General features: G+C 47.1%; 1 long non-coding RNA gene across 1 annotated transcript; it reads right to left on the bottom strand.

Annotated features, from left to right (window-relative positions):
- Positions 1 to 14,781: 14,781 nt before the first annotated feature.
- On the bottom strand, positions 14,782 to 15,769 carry LOC125175737 (uncharacterized). The gene is made up of 3 exons (XR_007155947.1): positions 15,697 to 15,769; positions 15,471 to 15,522; positions 14,782 to 14,917 (listed from the first exon to the last, which is right to left on the bottom strand). It is a non-coding gene; the product is annotated as an uncharacterized LOC125175737 (long non-coding RNA).
- Positions 15,770 to 23,369: the final 7,600 nt, after the last annotated feature.

Genomic DNA, 23,369 nt, shown 5'->3' with positions numbered 1-23,369 from the left:
GTACAAGTCCTAAATGAAATATTAGCAAATTCAGTCCTCTAGATACTGCTGTGTCAGGCACGCTCTCCGTTCACCCCCTGTAGGTTATCTCAGACACTCAAGATTCTCAGGTCAGTATCTTTGGGCATGACTCCCCCGAACTTTCTCCTGCTGCCTGATGTAGACATTGTCAGGCTTCATAAGTATCTTCAGGTTGAAGTGCCCAACACCAACCTTGATTACCCTTGCTTTATCTTATTTATGCCTCTCCAGTCTTCCCAATCTTGGTTGATGGCAACTCCATCCTTCCTTTCCTTTGTTCAAACTCCTTGGAGTCACCCTTGACCGCTCTCTTCCTCTCACACCTGTATGCTCTTCTTTGTTTTTCTAGAAGATACTATTTAGAATTGGTGTTAATTTTTCTTTAAATATTTGGTAAAATTCTTCGGTGACACCACCTAGGCATGATGACTTCTTTTGGGGGAACTTTTAATTTGTGAATTACAATTTTTAGTGGCTTCAGATTATTTATTCTATCTTTGTTGAGCGTGGTTTTCAAGGAATTGATTCATTTATCCTAAGTTGTCAAATTTGTAGGGGAAAGTTTATAATATTCCCTTATTTTATTTTTCATGCCTGCAGGATCTGTGGTGATGACCTTTGATCTTTTCCCTGTGTTGGTGATTTGTATATTCTCCTTTTATTTTTGTCAGTCTTGCTAGAAGTTTTTTCAAAGAATCATCTATTTGTTCCATTGATTTTCTCTATTGTTTTATTTCTTCTATATAGCATATATTTAAGTATGACTTTTTAATCCCAGTTGAAGTATTGGATCTTGCTTTAAATAAATATATCTTATGTACATAGTATTTTTTGACAAAAGAGTTTGGACATATTCTATGTCATGCTCTCTATTTTTAATCACTCACTGAATTGTTTCTATTCTCTTTGTTTTGCTGTGTGTGTATGTGTGTGTGCTTTCCTCTAGTAATTTGGGATGTGTAGATCTCGTCTATTTTGAAAAAAATTTATACTGCTATTATAAAAATTATCCTATGTTTTTATATAATAACTTGAAATCATTTTTGAGATACTAGGTAATGCCTACTTATTTCCCAATGTGAAATATGAATAATTATCACATTTGTGCTTCTAACACCACTGGACTTGTGTTAATTATATGATTATTTTTAGTTGTTTACCTTACATGATTTCACAATAGACGGACACACTTGTTAGTTAACTCGTAACTGATAATGTGTTTAGTATCTGCCTTGTGTGAAATTTGAGGATACTGAACTGCTTAAAGTAGTCTGCACCACTCACTCAATCTTTCACTTCTTTTCTCGATTTTTGTTAGTGATACTATTTCATATCATCATGGTTTTTAACATCTATGTTCTTTTCTGTAATTAACACTTCCCTAGTGTGGCCTTAGTTCTACGTGCAAATGGGTTTGATGCTCACGAGTCCTTTTACCTTGGCTTTTCCATCTTCTCTTGAAAGATAGGTATTTTGAAGAAAGACTTATTCCCTAATTTTTGTATGTTTGATCTTTTTTTTTTTTGTATGGCATTTACTTTTGGGTGACAACTTTGCTGGAATAAATTCACCCTAAGTTGGTTACATTTTCTTTCCTTGATGACTTCGTGGATATTGATTTACTGGCTTCTACTCTTGAGTATTGTGTGGAAAGTCTAAAGCAAAGCAGATTCTCATGATCCATGATTAAATGGGTAAACTCAAATTAAAACTAAAACTAAAACTAAAAAATAAAATGAAAAAATAAAACCAGCAAAATGAATTGGAATAGAGTTGTGACAGGATTCAAAAGAAATGAAAAATATGAAAGACAAAGAACCAACATTAGTATCCTTAAAAAAGAGAATAAAATATAACATAATATTCAAAGTCATAGCAGAAAAAACTTTACTGAAGCAAAAAAATATTTGAATCTGGAGATTAAAAACCTTTGCTGTTGGGGCGCACGGGTGGCTCAATCTGTTGAGCGTTGGACTTTAGCTCAGGTTATGATCTCACGGCTCATGGGTTCGAGCCCCGACAGCTTGGAGCCTGGAGCCTGCTTTGGATTGTGTGTCTCCCTCTCTTTCTGCCCCTCCCCCCTGCTTGTGCTCGTGCTCTCTCTCTCTCAAAAATAAATAAAAATTAAAATAAACATTTTAAAAAACTTTTGCTACATTATCTTATCTTTGTTTTATGATATTTCATTCTTTTTTCTTTTTCTAATATTAATTTTATTTTTAAATACTTTGTTTTCTTGAGACCTGCCATATCATTTTTCATCTCCTTCTGTTACAATTTCTTTGAATGTTTATTTCTCTTCTTTGAGCTTTTTCTTTTTTTTTTTTTTTCATTAAAGCTATATGTATAACTTCTGTTTTCTTGCATGGAGAAGTGTTGGTCTATAAATTTTCCTCTGTTTTGTTGCAAGTGTTCTGCCATATTTATTTGCTTTTTGTATGTCATACTTGTATCATTACCTTATTCTCTTGGCATATTTACATCCGTTTTGCATTATTCCTTTTCATGTTATTCATTTTTTAATGGAGGCTGATGCTTTCTTGGTCAGCTCTTTTATAGGAATCAAGCTGTGTGGAGAAAGATGAAGGAAATAAATTGGATCAAAAGCCACTTGGGCTTGGGTGGATCGTCTCCAAATACCTTTCACCAACACTTCATCCTGCAGAATGGATTTGCTTCAGGTTGAAGCTCAATACATTTCTCACAACGATCAACAGTTGTCCTCTTCAGTTATCTGATGTATCAAATGCAGAATTGCTTGTCACTTTTTACCCCCTGCCCTACCTACTGAGAGCCTGCTTTTTTGCAGAGATAGTGCGTGTGACTTAACACCTTATGGGGCAACCTATGACCAATGAGAGCAGAAGCTGGTAGATAATGTTGCCCTCTTCCATCCCCCAGCCACATCAAATTTCAAGCACATTCTACATGGCTCCTCAGAAGTCCTAACAGGATCAGGCGCCAGTTTCCCACAACAATGACCAACCATAGAACACACACTCTAATGGTTATTCTTCCTGTCCCATTTCCATATGCTTGTTCCCTGGAGGAACTTCCCAAACTAAACCACCTGGTATAAACTCTTCTCTTAGGCTCCCGTTTTTCAGATAGCAGCTCTCTTTTAAGAGTGTGGTTTGGAATTTTGACTATTTTTTTTCTTTCATCAAGAAAGAAAAGTGCTCTGTCCTGCCTCTACAAAGCATCTTGAAATGGTAGGCGTTATAGAGTATGTGTCTTTAAAGCCCCAATGTTTAGCATGGGACCTGCCTTACAGTAGGTATTCAGCAAATGTTGAATGACTGAATGGAGATAAGCAGAGGGCTGCATTCTCTTTATTGGGGGTAATGACAATGTGGTAGCTCACGGAATCCTCTCACGGAGATGTGGCATCACATGGAAATAAGAGTTCGGTCTAAGAGTTCATTTCCACTCTTCCTCTTGTTGACTGGGTGGGGCCTTGGCAAGTTATTTAACTTATTTGAGCTTCATTTTTTTCCCCTATAAGTGGGGACAGGGATACTTGCTTCATCAGGTTATTGCAAAAAGTTAAATGAAACACTTAACGCTATGCTTGGAGTTTTGTAAACACTTGTAAATGCTTGGTATTATTATTACCATTATTATTCTACCATCTTGTGTTCTTCCAGTCAGGGAGAAAATAAACTAACGTGCTGTCAATTAAACAGAACAGGGTTTGCCGATCTGGGCACTAAAACTTTTAACCTGACTCAGGTTTGACAAATGCCCTAAGTGGCTCCCTTAATAACTTAGACCTAGGAATTGTAGGAAAAGAAGAACATGCTTAAGAATGGATGATGTGTAAGAACCCAAATTCTCTTTCCCATGTCTGGGGGCGGAGGGGTGGGGCAGGCAAGGAAGATGTTATCTAAAGACATCTTTGCACTCCATCTGTCCAGCATCTCATGCCGACCTGCAGGGAGCAAGAGAGTGGTCCTTTTATGGTAGCTCAGTTAGAGGCCAGCTCCAGAGTGGACATGGGATAAGGTGGGACTCCTAATCATGCCCCTGGTGCTCCAAATGGGTGGGCAGGGTGAAATTTCTGAGCCCCTGCTGGGCCCCACCCAAACTGGGGGAGGGGGGGGGGCTCTACCTATAGGAAATCCTGCTGGAAAACTCTAATCCTGGGAGGGTGAGGACCAAGGGCCAGGGAGGAACTCCCTGCCCTGGTAGAGTTAACTGGGTCCTGACAGGAAGATGAGCAGGGCAGTCTGGGTTGCTGCTGCTGCTGCTACACCATGGAGGACAGTGCCACTCAACTAAGGTGGTGTGGCAGGTATGGCTAAAAGATGAAGTCAGATGCACACGGGCAGAGGAAGTGCAGATGAGACCATGGAGGTGATGGGCAAATGGTTTCCTTCTGCCTCATCCATGATGCTTGGGAAGCTGGGCAATATAAGTAATGAACATGATCCCACCTCTGCCTGTTACCAGCTATATGACAAAGGCAGATTGTTTCCTTTAATTGGATCCGGTGCCCTTATCTGTTAGCTTGGGAAGTGGATATTAATTGAGTACCTATGATGAGCCTGGTGCTATTGTAAGGCCCTGGAGATACATCTATGAAGAGAATAAAAGTTATAGATGAAGATTAGATTTGGCCCCATAAAATAGAAAGACCAAAGAACTTAAACAAGATCAGGGGTTTATTTGTTTATGTCACATAAAGCAAGTCTAGAGACCCCCAGATCAGAGTTGTTATGGTGGCTCTGTAGTCACCAAGGACACAGAATTTTTTTTATTTCTCTGGTATGTAATTCTTATGCTATTTTATCACCAAGGGCACCTCATGGTCCCAAAATAATTAATGTAACCCCAGCCATCATATCACATGAAGAAGGAAGAAGGGAAATGGACAAAAGGGAGCCCCTTCCAGCTAAGAGCTTTTCAAGAAGCTCACAGAATTATTTCCTACATATACTTGTCTGCTTCTACCAGCCAGGCAGATTGGGAAACGTAGCTTTGTAAGCCAGATATGTTGCCACAGCCATCATTGTAGGGGTTCTGTTTATAAGGATGACAGGGAGAAACGTGACCCAGAAATCTCCACCACAAACAGACAAGTTCCTGGTTCTCAGGGAGTTTATGTCCTAGCAGAGAAAGTCAGATAACCAACAAGAAAACAAATTAAAAGGTAATTTTAGATGGTGATAAGCTCTGTCAAGAAAACAGAATGTAGTGATGAAATATAGTGGGTGGTAGGAGGGTGGTGGGAATCCAGTTTGGATTGGCAGGACAAAAAATATCCTTGAGAGGAAAAAGTTCCAAAAACCCTTCTAATTCTGACATTCTGTGCTTTGAGGTATCTGAACAACCTTCCCCCACCCCACCCTCATCCATGAGGAAAATAGTGATAGTAAGGAGGTTTTCTGTAAGCCAAATACGTCCCTTCCCCACAAACTCTTAATTCCTCTCATTGTGTTCAATTCCATCATATCGGCACATGTATCAGATTCTGTCAACTGCAAGAGACAGAAAACCTATCTCAAATGGGTTAGGCATTAAAGAAATGTAGCCTCTAACAGAGTTGGAAGTTCAAAAACAAGGGCGAGCTCAAGGGCTACTTGATTCAGCAGTTTGTCAATGTCACTTAGGACTTGGGCTCTTTCTGTTTCCTAGCTGTGCCATCCTCATGGGTTGGCTCCGTTATCTGGCCCTTAGCAAGATGGCTGCACCATTCTGGCCACCATTCTGTTACGACAACATCTAGATGGAGAAGAAAGACAACCTCGCCCTGTGTGACTGTTGACCTCCCTTCAGGCTCACCGATTCTTTCTTCTGCCTTCTCAAATCCTAGTGAATTTTTCATTTTTCATTTTTCTTGGGTTTTCTTTGACTAATGGGTAATTTAGAAATGTGTTGTTTAATTTCCACCATATTTGGAGATTTCCCAGACACCTTTCTATTGTTAATTTCTAGTTTATTGCATACTGATCAGAATACAAAATCTGTGTTGATTACATCTTTTTATATTTATTGAGACTTGCATTATGGTCCAGAATATGGTCTATCTTGGAGAATGTTCTATGTGCACCTGAAAAGAGTATTCTGCTGTGTTGGTTGGAGTGTCCTACAAATGTTAGTTGAGCCAAGTTGGTTGGCACCTTGCTTCTAGTCTTCTCAGGCCCTGTGGGTTCTCTGACAACTGAGACAGGAATATGAAGTCTTCGATGATAACTGTGAATTTGTCTATTTCTCTTATAACTATGCAATCTCCCTATTTATCCATGGTAAAAATTGCTAGTACTGAATTGTACCTTCTCTGATAATAATTTAGCTACTCTAGCTTCTTTATTATTAGGGTCTGCACAGTATGACATTTTCCATCTTAGAACTTTTGATCTATATGTGTATATATTTTTTAAGTTTTTTTTTTAAGAAAGTACATAGTTGAGCCTTGCTTTTTAAATTGCAGTTGAATAATTTCTATGTTTTATTTGGGATGCTTAGACAAATTACATTTAGTGTAATTATCCATATAGTTGGATTTAAGCTACCATCTTGCTGTTGAATTTCATTTTTTAGTGTTCTATTACATTGTCACTTTGGCTTATTGGTTATGCCTATTTGTTTTTTGTTTGTTTGCTTGCTTTTTGGTTGCTCAAGTGTATAGAATATACCTTTGACTTATTCTAGCATATCTTCAAATACTCTCTCATTTTATGTGTAGTATAAGAACCTTAACACAGCATCCCTTCATTTTCTCTACCTAGCCTGAGTGATATTACGGTCATCTTATCTTGCTTCCACATATGCTATAAAACACATAATACATCATTAGGAATTTTATTTATATGGTTGATAAAAATGAGAAAACTGACCTTTATATATATCCATGTATTTCCTATTTCTAGCACTCTCTCCTCCTTTGGGTAGATCCAAGTTCTATCTCATGTAATTTATCTCTGCCTGAAAAGCTACTCTTAGCATATTTTTGTACGTTAATAATTTTGCTGGTGGCAAATTATCTTGTTTTTGTTGTCTGAAAAAGTCTGTTTTGCATTAATTTTTGAAAGATTTGGGGGAGTATAAAATTCTAGGTTGATGGATTTTTTCCTTACAGCACTTTAATGAGATCATTCTATTGTTTTTTGGTTTGCATAGCTTCTGAACAAAAGTTTGTGAGATTCATATCTTTGTTCTTCTCTATGTAATGCATATTTTTTCTTTTGTTGCTTTTAAGATTTTTCTTTTAATCATGAGTTTTCAGAAATTTGAGTATAATGTGTCTTGATGTGGTTTTCTTTGTGTTTATCTTGCTTGGCATTTATTCAACTTTCTGGATCCATGGGTTTGTAATATTAATCAAATTTGGGAAATTTTGGTTGTTTATTCAAAATTTTTTCTGTCCATCCCATCTCTTTCTGAGACTCCCATGCACATATGTTAGATTGATATTGTCCCAGAAGCCACAGTTCTATATTTTTAAGTCTTTTTTTTTTTTCCCTTTGTGCTTCATCTTGGATAGTTTCCATCCCTGTCTTCAGGATCAGTGAACATTTTTCTTCAATGTCTAATGTACTACTAATCCTATCTGGTGAATTTTTCATTTCAGATATTTTATTTTTCATGTCTATAAGTTTTGTATGATTAATCTTTATATCTTCTATTTCTATGCTTATTGCTTTTCTGCCTTCCTTTGAACCTTTGTAAACTCTTATAATAGTTGCTTTAAAGATCTGATTTGTTAATTCCACCATCTCTGTTAATTCCCCATGGCTGTTTCAACTGTCTGAATTTTTTCCAGGCCTCGGGTGGCAATGTCTTATTTCTTCATGTATCTTGTAAGTTTTGGCAGGATGTTATACATTGTGAACTTTACATTGGTAGGCGCTGGATTTTGTGTACTTTTTAAAAAATTTTGTTTCAGTTTATTCATTTTTTGAGAGAGAGAGAGAGAGAGAGAGAGAGAGAGAGAGAGAGACAGGACACGAGTGCAGGAAGGGCAGAAAGAGAGGGAGACACAGACTCTGAAGCAGGCTCCAGGCTCTGAGCTGTCAGCACAGAGCCCGACACAGGGCTTGAACTCACAAACTGTGAGATCATGACCTGAGCCAAAGTTGGACGCTTAACTGACTGAGCCACCCAGGCACCCTGGATTTTGTGTACCTTTAAAGGGTGTTGGATCTTTGTATGGCATGCAGTTAACTTACTTGCAGATAGGCTTGATCCTTCTGAGGTTTGTTTTCAAGCTTTCAAATTTCCTTGGGGTGGTCCTGAGTAGGTTTGATTCTAAGACTAGGTTAAGCTCCACTGCTAAGATGTGACTTACCTGGGTTGCCACCAGAGGACTGAGAGTCTGCGAAGCCTCCGTTCCATTTGATATATGATTTCCTCCCAGCCCTATGTGAGGTCTATGACTTGTTTTGCTTATAGCTCCCTAGTTTTTCTTTTCTTAGCTTCATGGATCTTCACTCTATGCTTATGTGATTTACTAATCAGCAACAGACTCCAGGGATCCCTGTGCACTCTTCTGGAGCTATTTACTTAAGCAGCTTTTCCCTCTCCAGTGCTATGCCTCAAAAAATTCAGCCCCTTCACTTTTTTCTGAATGCAATCTCTGCCTCTTCAACTCAGAAAAAGCAATGCTCTGCTTGGATCCCCTTCCTGGCAGAAAGCACCTTCAGACGGAAAGCTAGGGTGATCCCAGGCTCATCTTGTTTGATCTTTTTCTCAGGTAGCAGTGTTGCCCAATGTCTGAAAGCTGTTACTTCGAATATTTTGCTCAGTTTTCTATTTCTTAACAGTGAGAAGTCAATCTGGTTCCAGTTACTCCATCATGGCTAAAAATAGAACATCCTAATGCCTTTAAAAAAAATGTTTACTTATTTTTGAGAGAGAGAGAGAGAGAGAGCAAGCATGTGCATGAGCGGGGGAGGGGCAGAGAGAGAGGGAGACAGAGCATCTGAAGTGGGCTCTGTCCTGACAGCAGAGAGCCTGATGTGGGGCTCAAACTCATGAACCGTGAGATCATGACCTGAGCCAAAGCTGGACGCTTAACCAACTGAGCCACCCAGGTGCCCCTATCTTTTTAGCACCCATGTCAATTAACATAATTCTAGCTCTACAGAGTTAAAATTTTTGAATAAAAATTAACAGGGGCACCTGGGTGGCTCAGTCAGTTAAGCATCTGACTTTGGCTCAGGTCATGATCTTACGGTTTGTGGGTTCGAGCCCTGAGTAGAGCTCTGTGCTGACAGCTCAGAGCCTAGAGTCTACTTTGGATTCTGTGTTTCCATCTCTCTCTCTTTGTCCCTCCCCTGCTCGCACCCTGTCTTTCTCTCTCTCAAAAATAAATAAACATTAAAAAATTAACAAAACATTAATTTACTGAATTATTACTCGTAAAACTTGCATGCATTTGTGCTTTCCTGACATTGTACTAGGCACCAGTACAATGGAAGTTTGCAGTTTATGGAATAATCTATTTCTAAGAATTCCATCTCATTAAAATTTAAGATAGTTTAAAATGTATTCACAAGAAGCACAAAATAAGATTAACTGTGCATAAAAGTGTGGTTTTGAATTCATTTAAAACAAGTCACACTTTCCCAGGCATTTAAATAAGTCTGATAAGGTCCCATAGGAGGTGAGAGAAGGGGATGGAAGCAAGTCATGTTGGTGGCAGAGGCAAAAACGGAGTCAAGAATTGTTACTCGTTTCCAAAGATAGTCACCTAGGGGATTTGGAAAAAACTGAACCAGAAAAAGTCAATCTACTGTATTAAATATTTCTTCACAGACTCTCAGGGCATAGCTTTATTCAGAGGGAACTACCATAAATACAGCATTAGCTTCTTCACAAAGGGAATTTGTTCATATATTCTTGGAACATTTGGAAAGTTTTTAGTTATTGCTTTGTCTAAAAGTAAACAGACACTGTGAGTTAAAAAAAAAAAAAAAACCAAAAAACAAAAAAACCTTTCCCAAATCTCTTTTCTATTGAAGGCAATTGGCTGTGAATTTTCCCTTCTCTGAAACCCCAAACAACGTATTAACATCACCTGTCCCAACCACATCTCCACCTTCAACTTGCCACTCTTCCCCTCAATCTATGCACAGGCTGGCCTCAGTGCCTCTGCACATGCCTAGAAAGTTCTCACTCTCCTGGACACCTCTCATTGTTTGGATAACTCTTTGTAATCTTATATTTCAACCTAAATGTCTCAAAGAGGCTTCCCATGGTCATCCAATTTAATAACACTATCTGTTTAATTCCCCCTCACAAGTCTGTTCTTTCTCCTCCAGAGAATGTGTGCTGGTGCCTCCTGGCTTGTATGCTCTCAAATCTATCTCCCTGTTCTTAACCAGCTCACTCTATACCTCTGGGGGACTGACTGACTCCTGTGGAGTACATTTACTAGACTACCTTACTTCCTGAATTCTGTAGAGCCTCAGCTGTTGGGAGGTATTGACGAATGTCACAAAAGCAAGAAGAAGGGACAAGGTAGGGTTTTCTCCCTTCTCTTTTGTCTTTTATTTTACCTGCACAAAAGCCGAGGTTCCCCTACATCTTCCATTCGTACTAGACATCTATTCATTCCATGGTCCCAATTCTCTTCGGACAGTTTCTATTTTGGTTCCTAGCTCTCAGATGGTCCCAGGTCCTGGACTCTGATAACATCACCTCCTCTCATTGTCCCTTTGTTGAGAGGCTTCCTGCTGCTAATAATCTCGGAGTTCCTCCACTATCCCAGACTTCTTGGCATTCCCACTGATGAAGTTTTGGGGTGATGGTGGGGTTCTTGGGGTTTGGAGGTGACAGCCAAGAAAGAATTCTTGAAGACATCTTGGGTGCAAAAAGGTGATTTTATTAAAGCATAGGGATAGGACCTGGGGGCAGAAAGAGCTGCACTACAAGTGTGTGTGTGGAGGGGGGGGTGACTGTTTTGTGGAGTCAGGGGAGATTAAGTCAAGGGGGAGTTCCTAAAGGGATTTTAATATACTAAAGACTCAGATTACTGGGGGTCTAGCTATTGTCAAGCTAAGGTTGTTTTTCCCTCTAGCAAAACATTAACATTAAGACAGTAGGGAGTTCCTGGACTTTAGGCTGTGGATGGGATTGCCTTTTTCTTGTGGAGACTCTTATTAGTTTAACCGTTTGTTTTTTTGTCCTTTCCCATTTTGGGGTAGCTGGGAGTGTCCAAGGAATATCATACATATCCAACTTGGTGGGGGGCGAGGGGGTGGGGGAGACTGCTAGCTTGTACTTTGCCCTCAGCCTGACTTATGCTCCCTCATCACCATCACTCATGTAAGTAACAAATCCCCTGCATTCAATTCTCTCTGCTCTATATATGCAGAATAGTTCTGTCTCTCTGGTTGGACCCTGACTGATCTAGCACACATCTCAAATTGTAGATATGAATTTATCACCTGCGGTGTCTTTTAATCTAATGTCTGAAAACCTCCCTCTCCCCCTTCCACACACTTCACAATAAAAGAACATCTCTTTTCTTCAGTACTGAATCTTTAACACCCAGAACAGTGCTCGGCTTTCGGTAGTTGCCCAATTAGTATTTGTAAAATAATGCTTGAAAGGGAAGGTGGCAGTGATGAGATCAAATTTACCTTCAATCCCGGGTGACCCAAGTATCTTCCTACCTCAGCTCAAATTCTATAGACTCTCAAAGAGCAAACCATAGTGAGCTGTCCTTCATGGTTATGCAAAGAAAAAGTTTTACTGTGGGGAAACCAGAATGCTAAGCCTTGCTGCTATTATTGTTTTCTCCTTTCTTTTTCTTTCTTCTTCTTTTTTTTTTTTTTTTTTTATTTCAAATTCCACTTTAGTGGAGAGAAAACTTTCTCATTTCCCATTTCAGCTCACTGAATTATTCATCAAAAATGTTCCGCCGGTATTTCCTCCTCTGTCAGAGTTCTGCAGTTCCAGAAACACTCTGCCCTGGAGTTGCAATCAGAGCAATTAGCAGCCCCTTATGGGACCCACCCTGTCCATGCCCTCAGGTTCCCAGCCTGGGGCTGCAAGGATGAGAGCCAGCCCTACCCTGACTCCGATTTTTCTGCGGGGGTGGGGCCAGCCCAAGCTTGTAACCGCGCTGAACCCCTGCTGGGTTCCCCTCCCCCACCCGCTGGAGCAACTGATCGAGTAACTACTGTACTAAGAGCTCAAGAGCTCTGCTCGCACCACCCCTGCCCGACTGGCTGATTCCTGTGCACCTCGCTTTCCTCGTCGCTACGGTGGGAAGGACAGCCCTCTCCTGCCTGCCTCGCATGTCCTTGTGGTTCTCTGGGGCCCATCTTCGCCTCAAGCAATGTCCACCGCTGGGATTCCAATGGGCTTTGCCAATTGGTAGAAGTTCCTTCAGAAGTTAATTTGTCTCAAAGGACGATTTTTCTCTAGAAGGCGTTCCTGTTTTGTTCCAAGTTTTTCCCTGTTGCGTGACCTCTGTCTCCGGGAGAGAGGACGAATTCTGCGTTCCCCCTGTGGTCTCCCGCTCACATCTGTTCTCAGACCCATCGTCCTCGCCTGGCATCTGTGTCCGGATGGCGCAGTGAAGGATGAGCGTCACCCAGCAGCTCTTTGCACAAAATAGGAGAGAGCATGCTTCTCATCATCGTGGATCTCCCTGGGCTCTGTCGCCTTGGGGACCCCGTGTGGTGGTGTCAGCAAGCGGACGCCCGGGGGCGCGCGTCAAGCCACGCTGGGCCCCCCGACTCTCATTTTCCGACGTGCCTGATAGGCTGACCACGAGGGGGCGCTCGAGAGACTGCGAGGCCGGAGGAGGAAGCGGCTCCTCTCCCGCTGCCTTCTAATCCTGTGAGAGCACCTCCCCGGGCTTCTTGTCCCTGGCAGCGGCAGCCACTGAACACGTTGCATTTTTTCCAGTTGCCATTCCGCAGAATTAGCTGCGTCGCCTGCTCCCTGGCCGGAGACACTCCACAAGCTTCAGAGTCTGGGTCTCAGCCCCACGGGCGTCCTCTGAGCCCTCTCCAAGCTTTGCTGGTCCCCCCTCTGCCAGGCCCCCTCTCCAAGCTTCTCCGGGTTTCAACCATTCCCATCTCTTCCCTTAGTGCCCCCGGCCCGAGGGAAGGTGGCTGCCTTCTGTAGCTGCCACCTGTGATGACTTAGAGTAGCCCTCACTTTCTCAATTTCAGTTAACACTTCTTGAATACAAGGTCATGTGCCAATTGTAGCCCGATAAAAATTATTATTGGGAAAAAATAAAGGTTTCTATCAAATCATAAAAAATTCTTCCTCTTCAATGCTCTCTGTTAAAATACCCGGGGCTTTATGTCTCCTGACTGGGACAGTTAGGGTCTCCTCGCAGTTCCCTAACTGATCCAGAAATGGGAGCCAGGAAGGGAGGCAGGGATGGTGGGCATCGGGAGATGGGGACGCCAGGAGAGCCCGTGGTGCACAGCAGTTGTGGGCTGGGGTGGGAGAGTTATTGCAGACTGCCAGTCCGCTGTGCGTGAGCCCTGACTGAGACCCTTCTAGGGACTTCCAGAGGCACGTGCATGTACCAGGTGCTCTGGGAATCCGGGTCTTGGAAGCAGAACCCCAGCTTGGGAGCTGGGGTCAGAGGGCCAGTCGTACTCGGCCAAAGGGGCTTTGTACCCATGAAGCCCTCCACACAGCAGTCTGTCTGAACAAGTGAGGAGCAAGATGAACGAGTCCTCTGCTCCCTGGCCTGTGGAGAGAAGAGACTCTTTTCCTAAGGAAAAAAGACCCTGTCGCTGGTTGGACCAGTCTCCCCCACCATCCTCGACATATTGTATCCGCGTCCAGTCCCAGGATTGGGCAGGACAGATGGTCTGGGTGATCCACTGGGGACCAACCCCAAGCTCACGATTCCTTCAAGGTCAGGCTTAGGTGCCGCTGCATCCGGAGGGTTTCTGTTATAAAACCCACCTTATAATCATCTCTCCTGTTTCCTGAGTTTATAGTAGTGATGGTCAGCACCACTCACTGGGCCTTGGGGGGCAGTTGTGGGGGAATAGACACGTTCCCTGCCCTCAGTGGGGTGTCAGTGCTAACACAAAGATAGAAAACTCAGCAGTGACTACCCGCATATCATCATCATCTGTCTACCTTATCTTTCTGTCTAAAGTAATGGTTCGTAGCAGGTGTTTGAGAGGTAATTACCAAGTGGATGGATGGATGGATGGATGTCTCCCCTACGACTGAGACTTGCAGATGGAGCAAAGCCATCTAGTTCCGACTCTTCCTCGCAGTCTCGATGCTGAGTGTACTGTCTGACGTGTGGTAGTCACTCATCCTCGGGTGAGTTTGTGACTTGAATACGGCAATGAGGAAAGGTGCAGAGGAAGGAAAAGCTAGAACATATGCATGATCAGAGACGTGAATCCCAAACCAGGGTGCTTTCCCTGCCTCCCCGTACCTGTGCCCGGTGCCTGCTGTTCCATCCCGGAGCCGATTCCCTTGGTTCGGCACCACACTCTGGCCCAGCTTCACCAGAAGCTCTAACACCTAAGCAACTCTCCCCTGACGGGAGAAACCTCGGACGAGGAGAGTGCTGGGGCTCCCAAAGGTCAAAACACAGAGACAAGCCCTGGAGGGGACATGATGTTGATGAAGAAGACTGTCCACCTTGGGCCACCTTTGCCTGGCCAGGGCCCTGCCACATGGGGCTGATGTCCCTAACCTCCCAACAGCACTTGGAATGAAAACCATAGTGAGCTGTCCTTCATGGTTACGTAAAGAAAAAAAGGTTTTACTGTGGGGAGACCAGATGGGGAGACCATCTCCGTGGAGACGGGTGTTGATCCAGAAACCCAAGAGTTGCCCTGTACTGGCGGCTCCGGGTGGCTCTGCGGGCTTCCTGGGTGCAGCACTTCCGGGAGGCCGAGGCGAGCCTGCCAGACTGTTACTAGGGTTGTGCTCCTGGGATCACCACCTGTGGAGGGAGGAGCAGGACGCAGGGCAGCGAGTGGGAGCACATTTCTGATGACTCCACTCCCGTGGGGCTCTGGAGTTGGGGTGGCCCTGAAGAATGTTCCACACTGAGGGGTGGAGTATGCTTGTGTTGCTCAGTGTGACTGTCCCGGATGTGACAGTCCCGGGCTAGAGGCAGGACCTGGGATGGGGCAGTCTTCCTCCTTGGAGGCATCTCCCAGAAGGCTGACATCTGAGGGTATCTCCAAGTGGTACTTCTAGGGACATGTCTGAAGGGGAGTTTGGGGAGCACTTTGTGGAAATGCGCATTACGTTTCCTGAAGCCAGCCGGAACCGTGCTCCCTGCTGTGTCTGCCCCAGGCCAGTGGGGAAGCCTCCCTTTCCTCTCCCTCCCCCAGGGAGGCCTCCCCCAGCCTCCTGGCCAATCTCCTTCCCACTGCCCTGCCCGCAGCCCTGCACTGCATTAGCAGTTGCCTGCTGCTGTCAGAGTCTCCGGGAAGAGAATCTGGCCGGAAAAGTGCGTGCGAATTACTAAATCAATAAACATTGCTCACCTCTCCATTCGCTGCCTCTCTGCAGAGATCACCTCAGCTCTGCAGCTTTGTGCTTGAGTAGGAGAGAAGCAGAAAATGCTTAGTGGGCACGACTCCCAGGCCAGGAAGGGGGGGCGGGCAGCCGTGCTCACCAGACCCCTCCTCCCCCTGTGATTTCCAGGTTTTAGCGTGACAACCATAAGGACTAAGAAAGCGCAGGTCCTTCCTGCCGTGTGCTCAGGCTCACCTTCAAAACTTCAGCTCAACCCAGAGGTCACCTCCAAAGGCCGCCCCGGAATCCGTGTGACCTCTCTTTCCCTCCCCAGTTCGAGCAGAAGGAGGCAAACTTTCATTCATCCGCCCACTTCCGGGGGCCATCGGAGCACTTTGTACTTCCTCTGCCGGGCTTCCTCCGGTGCGGGTGCGAGAGGACGCTGCCCCAAGACAGCCATTCCTCCCGCTGTTTGTGCTAGGCTGCATCGTGCCAGAGACGTTAAAGCCCTGCTTTCTCATTGCTCACCTTGGTGAACGCTGAGACTTGGAGAACAAAAGGTGGAGGAGGGGTGTCCTTAAGTGTGGGGTTTCCGGTGGGTTTAGCCCTGCAGCTGGCATCTGCCTCTCTCTTTGCCAGAGGGCCGCCCTCCCTCGACACCCAGCTTTGCCGGTGCAGAGAGAGAGCTAGACGTGCCCCCCGGGCGACTGATGGGGTTTGAGTACCTTGTCTCAGATGGGCACTCGCAGCCCTCTCTGCCCTCACACCCCTGCTGGGCTTCCTTCCCTTCCTGGCCCCATTTCCCCCTCCCCTCCTCGATTTTCCAGAGAACATCCGCTAATAAAGCTCATTCACACAAATCCCCTTCTCCCCTGTGCTTCCAGGAAACCCTGCCTGGGACACCACCTTCCAGGCTCCGGGCCAGAGAGGGAAGAGTCTTCTGAGGGCCATGAGAGCTGGGGCTTGGGGGAGGGGCAGCCAAGGCAAGCAGGGAGGTGGAGAAAGCCCCCCATCTCTCTTCTCCTGCACCAGGTTTGCTGCTGAGGGCAGGGGTCCAACTCTGCCACATTGCCCAAAGCAAGTCACAGGGCCCATCCAGATTGAAGGGGTGGGGCAAACAGACTGCAGGGACAAGGGCAAAGCTGGGCCGTGTTTCCAATCTATCACACTAGCCAGACCAACGTACCCTTGGAAAGCTCTCTGTTCCCCTGTTTTGAAATTGCTGAACTAGCCAGCGTAAGTTACCCAAGAACACCTGGCTAGTAAGTGGGATATTGGGAAATGGATGTCAAGCAATCGGGTTCCATGGCCAGGGTTATGAACCCATCAGTCAGTTCTGTTTTCAGGGCCTAGAGTATGTAGCATGCAATAAATGTATGGTGGTTTTAAATCTGCCACCACAGATATGCAAGAAACATCTTATTTCTTCTCTAAGGAAAAAATGAAACTAGACTTTGCGCTCCTGTGGAGCTGAAGGGGAATTTGATTCCCTCCCACACAGGCATTCTGGGAGGACCCTTCCGTCTTCGCTCATGCTGGTCCTTGCTGAGACGTCCAGTGAACAAGACTGCTGGGCTGCAGGGGCCAACTTGGGGCCTCCCAGCCTTGTGGGCGGGACGCCCCTCCCTGTACACCCCGAAGCGCTCCCTCCAGAGACCTGGGAGTCCCCCTCCTCATATCCCCACCAAGCCCTAGCCCCTTTCCAGGTTGTGGGCCGTCTCTCTCCTTGGCAAACATTTTGCAAGATAGGACCTAAAAGCAATGGAATTTACATATCTGACTTTGTGTATACTCAGTGTTATCAGTTATGACATTTTTCTTCCCAGACTCGGAGGCCTTTGTTAGGCTATCTTAAGGGAGGGCACATATTAATATGGCGAAGGGATACAGAACAGGTGCCCCTCAAAGCCATGCTAACAACTCTCCGTGTCCCTTCCCAGTGACCTGGAGGAAGGGGTGGCTAAGAAGAAACAGGTCTTCCTACCCAATATGCATCCATATCATCCTTTCGCCTCCTGCTGTCTATGGAGAATGGCCCGGTAGATGATGCCCTTTGTGTATCAACAGGCTCTCCTTTACAAACCAGCTCACGGTTCCACCAACACAGGTGTGTCAGTTCTTCCAGAGTCTCCCATTCCTACCCAGAAATGTAACCAAATCCCACAAAGTCGAGGAGTGTCCCTAGAGGTCCCCTTGCTGTGCCACCTTGAATGCTGGGCCAGGGAGCCTCAGGTGTTTGAGAAGAGGTGCTGGGAGTCGTTTCGCCTTGTTTCGCCAATGGGGTGTCCATTGGGCTGGGGAGGGGAAGGGTCGCCAGACAGCTTTACTCAGGCCTCAGCGACCCCTCCTCCTGGTTCTGGAAGCAATACGGTCTCTGGCAGAGGTCTGTAACTTGAGCTAATGGCTGGCTAAGGATCTGTTCCCACATACCCTGTCTGTTCAGGTCGGTCTCCGTTACCTGCTAGACCCTGTGACAAAGAAGTGGGGGTGGCCCCACTGGGACACAGTGGGAGGAAGGGTGATAAACTGAGAAGCTAGGATGACCATGCACCTGTCTTGCACACCCATTTCTGCGTTGTCCCAGGTACCACCCACTGCTAGTTCATTAAAAGGAGGCATTGTCTCTGTCGGTCATTCTCCATTTGCTACCCTACCTCCAGCTCTGTTCTTTGCCCTTCTTGGCCCTGTTCTGCTTCTTGGGAGGCTCCAGGTTTTCTAGTTGGATGTGGTCAGTGGGAGACCCTAGCAGGAGATGGGGTGTGAGGGGAGCAGTTGGGGTGTTGCTCCCCTGCCTCTCTGTCTCCTCCAATGTCCCACGGGGCTCTGTTCACCTCCCCCAATTTGGGCCCCTGGGCCAACTTCCTGGGCCAAGAACAGCTTCCTGATGTCCCTCTGAATCTCTGAATCCCTCAACATCCCTGTTTATTCCCCTAACCCTGATCACCCCTCAGGAATTATCCCCTTCATTGAAGTCTGTCCATTTGAACTGTCTGGGGTGAATTCTGTCTCCTGCCCAGCCCCAACTGATACAATTTGAGGCTCCTTCCTCTGAAGGGGAATCAGGCATCATCTGTAATGAGGGTCTGGGCTGCCTGCAGAAGCTGCATAAGGAGTTACAGTATCCTTTTCGCGCCATCAGACTCGCACTAACATCTGGCCTCTCCTGGACTCCTGAAGAAAACCACGCCCCCTTCCCCATCACCTACAGTGGTCCAAATTGGGATGACTGAAAGTCGTCCCGGGGGCAAGAGCTCTGCTCCTTTCTGCTGACTATGTGGCCTGGGACCAGCCATACTACGCTGTGAGTCTGTTTCTTTCCAAGTGTCTCTCACAGATGTAGTCCACAGGAGAGGTGACCTGAAGGCTTCTCAGGAGACAGTTCCAGGTGCCAAAGGGGAGGATTGGACAGAAGCAGGCCAGACGGGCCCACAGAGGACAGACAGATTCTAAGGGCAGGCTAGTTGAGTCCTGAGCACGAGTTGAGTACCTGATGGGTTCTGGGCATCTTGGCAGGAGTGAGTGAGGGGTCCTGAGAGCCCATCGTTCAGTATGGATTGACCCTGACCCCACCTCTGACAGCTGTTAGTCATGCCCTGAGACCAATGCTATGGCAGCTGCAGATACCATGTGCCTCATGGCTCAACGGAAGCGACACGAAAGGGTGACCTTCAAGCTGGGCCTTTTCATGGGGCTAAGCTGGGATGGGCCTTTCAGGCAAAGGAACTGTGTTTGCAAAGCCCTCGGGTTGGGGGTGAAAAAGCACAACAAATTACACGAAGGCAGGTCATTCAGAGAGGCCGCAAGGTTGGTGTTGGGGGAGTAAGAAGAACAGCCTTGGGGTTATATGGTCTCTTAGGTTGGGTTCCCCCAAATCAAGCCTGAGACTGGGATCTTTAAGCGTACGATTAATTGAGGGGGTGCTGTCTGGAAAAGAGCGGCCGGGGAAGCAGGAAGAGTGGGGCAGGAGGGGAACCAGGACGTGGTCTCAACCAGGGTGTAGCGTGAGCCACATCCCACCAGGAGCTCTGGAGCACGAGGTAGTCTGGACTTGAGGTCAAGGTCCGTGAGCTGCAGGCGCCACTGGGCGGGCAAAACACCCGGCCAGTTGATTCCTGCTCGGCCCAAGGCAATTCTCTGGGCGGCTGCACAGCAGCCACTCCCAGCAGCAAGGGCATGCTGCACTGGCGAGCAGGGGGGTCTGGGCTGTGCTTGGGCAGCCTTCACCTTCTGCCTGTCTCACAGGGTCCTCCCAGTTCCCTGTGGAGCCTTCCCAAGGGAACAGGGCTGGTCTGACCTTCCAGTCTGCAGGGGCCTGGGCTCCTGAGGCCCCTGTGAGCATTCCCGACGGTCAAAAGATGCTCTTCTCAGACTGGGGCTGTGGGAAGAGGTGAGTGTGGCCCACGGGGAGAAAAGCCAGGGGGAGATTATCCCTGACACACGGGCCAGCACAGGCCTCTTGAGGAGTAGGGAGGTCTGGTGTAGGCTGGTCGTAAGGGCACGCTGGCCACAGGGTTTCTGGGTGCCCTGGATCCCCCGCCTACCCTGGTGGGGTTCTGGGCCACCTGTCCTCCCTCTGCCTTCTTGGGAAGTTGACGCTCCGTCGCATAAGGTAATGTGGCGGGGAAGGGGCACACAGCAGGGCTCAGAGTACATTTGGCCTCTTGATTACCTTGAGATCCCAAATGCTCAGGCCAGAATCAGCACAGTTCACCTGGAAAGAACCAGAAGGATCCTCTCCACCCCGACTCCCTGTCACTTTTACTCATCAGCTCCAGACATCAGCATCCCCCACTGGGTCCTCATGAGAATGTCCAGGCCAGTCAGGAGATGACTCACAGGAAAGAGCTACGGTCCTGGAGCTCACAGGGCTGCTGATGGTGCCCTTGTCCAAACCACTTTTCTTGTTTCCAGACTAGGTCCGACAGTCATAGTGGGCCTTTGTGGAGCACTTGCCATGGTCCCAGTATTTTCTGCAAACCCTCAGGGATTCCACATGTACCACGTTATAGGCCAGGAGACTTGGCCCCTGAGAAAGCCAGACCGTCCGACTAACGCGTGATGGTTCTGGGACTGGGACCCAAGTAGAGCTGTGGGTCACCGTGGGCTCCCGGCTCTGGTTGGAGCACTGAACTGGGTGTCATATTTAGAATGTCCTTATGATGGGGTTTCGGGGGTGACAGTGGGGTTCACGGGGTCCGGAGCCGACGGCCAAGAAAGAGTTCTTGAAGACGTCTCTGGTGCAAAAAACTGATTTTATTCGAGCCCGGGGACAGGACCTGGGGGCAGGAAGAGCTGCCGGGGACCCTGAGGAGAGTTGCAGGGGAGTGGGGAGCAGGTAAAGCCCAGAGGAAGTTTCCAGTGAGATTTTCATATACTAAAGAAGACTGGAAGGATAGTGGAGGCCTTGTCATTGTCAGGCTAAGGGTTGTTTTTCCCTCTGGCAAAGCATTAGCATTATGACGGTAGGGAGTCCTGCCTGCCTGAGTATTTGTCAACGGGCTGCAGGTTACAAGGACATTTAGTTCCAGCTGCCATTTCCCATTTCCTTCTGCCTTTGTTTCCCACACCGCTGTGGAGGGCTGATGGAGGCTTGGGTCCTGCAGGACTGCGATCTCTATCGGTTAGCCGCCGTTTGTTTTTCCCCTTTCCTTTGTTCTTGGGCAGCCAGGAGTGCCCGAGGAGTGCCACAGAGTCCCACGTGGGGCTGGGGGGGGGGGGTGTTTGCAGCCCGTCTGCTGGCCTGACGCTCCCTCATCACTTAGCCTAAGTGCGCAGCTCACTGCATCGGTTCTTATCTCTCCTCTCCCATGCATCCGTGCACCTCAGATCTTTCTCTTGCTGCAGACAACTCTATCACCTCCCACGCAAAACCAGCCGCTGCTGGTCCTGGCTCTTGCTTATCTGTCCGGCACAACTTCTCACCATTCTTGTCTGTGCCCTGCCCGCCCCCCCTCTCTAGACCCAGCCCTGGTCTCTCAGGTCTCCGGGGTTTTGCTCACAGGGACCGCCCCCTGGGATGTCCCCGATCCCTGCCTGGCTGACTCATTCCCACTGAGAGTTCCTATTCCGCTCTAATTTCACGGACCCTTCCTGCCAGCCTACCCACCCTCCTGTTCCGGACCGCATCTTGGGCTCACCTCCAGGACTCCGCAGCATGCTGGCCAGTCACCATCCGCGTCCACATTCCCAGCGACGCGCTGAGCTTCTTGGGGCCAGGCCTGCCCCTCATTCCTCTCCAAATGCCATCTTTGAACCCGGCACGGGGCCTGCCACCAGGAAGTACCCAACATGCAGTCACCCACAAACAACCCTGAAAGAAATGAATGAATGGCCAAGCCTACGAGCCCTTTTCCTTCTGCCGGACTGTCCCTGTGGGACTGGCCTCTGCAGAGCAAAGGAAGCCTTCACGGGCTGAGGCTGCAGCAAGCATTCTGAGATGGCTGTGCTCACCCTCTAGGGGCCCACGAGAATCGGGGCGGGGGAGCCCTGATCAAGGCGATATCCAGCCTGACCCTAGAGCTTTGGAAGGAAAGGGAGAGAAATCTTATCCTGGGGATGGCCGATTCTGTGGACATATTTGACACCCCCTCCCCCATCTGTCACCACACCTCCCTGCTCTCTAGAGTATCTTAGGGTTAACTTTTGAAAACACCAGCTCTCTTAATGATGACTTTCCTAAGCTTTCCTTATTGACATCTGAGCTTTGCAGAAGTGCTTTTTAAAGAGATTAAAAAAAATTTTTTTTAATGTCTATTTATTTTTGAGAGAGAGAGAGAGAGAGTGTGTGTGAGTGGGGAGGGGCAGAGGGAGAGGGAGACCCAGAATCTGAAGCAGGCTCCAGGCTCTGAGCTGTCAGCACAGAGCCCGACACCGGGCTCGAACTCACGGACTGCGAGATCACGACCTGAGCCGAAGTCGGTCGCCTAACCGACTGAGCCACCCAGGCACCCCTAAAGAGATTTTTTGTTGTTCAGTGGTTTTTTAAAGGTATTTTTGTCCCTGTCAGTGCATCTAGAGAGTTTTTGACAAGACTTTGCAAGAATAAAATTGTTTTGGAAAGAAAGGAGTGGGGAGGAGGAGGGAGAGGAGGGTAAGGGGGCAGATGGGGAGGAGTGGAGGAGGAAGCAGGAGAGGGAGAGGAGGAGGAGAATGAAAGAGAGAGAGGGGGAGGGGGAGAAAGGAGGAGGGAGGAGGGAAGGGAGGGAGGGACAGAGGAAAAGTCAGTAACTGCTGGGAATTCTAGGCTCTAAGAAATTTTCCAGTCTTTTATTTTTGTTGGGGTTTTTTTTGTGAGTTTTTTCTGGGGGGAGGCAAGTGAAAAACTGAGTTTCCCCCAGTCAGCTCAGCTAGTGACAGAGACAAAGCCCGAACCCAGTCATTGGGATACGCGTTGCTATACTAGTCAACCAGATGCTTGGGGCGTGACAGAGGGCGGGTGGCAAGGTGGTCAGGTGTCCCCCTCCTCCCAATAACCAGGTGACCGTCCACAGTGCTTCCCACAAGCAGGCAGTGAAATCTTACTCCTTCCTCTCTGTCTTGCCTTCCAACTTTACGAGAGGCCGGTGTCCACATCGCCAAGAAGGGCCCACCCCGTGGCGTGGCACAGAGCCTGTAAGGTTAAGCACAAAGAGCTCTCTCGTTTCAGCCAAGGTGTGGGCTGTAATGGGAGCTGTCTTTTGCCAGGAGGTAATGGCTGCAAATCAGACCGGGCTGGATGGAGATTCTGCTGCATTTTGAAGTCCATTTGGCCTTACTGCTTGTGCAGCTTCTTAATGCATTAATGATAAAACATCAGGGTGAATATGTATTCCAAAAAAATTGCAATTAATCAATACTGCACTTATTCCATTTGGCTGCGACTACTGGTAAACAGGGTTAGGCAGGGTCTGTGAGCATGAGGCCCTTCCCAGCAGGGGCAGTGTCTAAGG

The sequence above is a fragment of the Prionailurus viverrinus genome, chromosome C2 (genome assembly GCF_022837055.1).
Source record: "Prionailurus viverrinus isolate Anna chromosome C2, UM_Priviv_1.0, whole genome shotgun sequence".
In the NCBI taxonomy this organism is placed as follows: domain Eukaryota; kingdom Metazoa; phylum Chordata; class Mammalia; order Carnivora; family Felidae; genus Prionailurus; species Prionailurus viverrinus.
The sequence above is the reverse complement of the archived record's forward strand: the minus strand, read 5'-3'. Positions and strand labels throughout refer to the sequence as shown.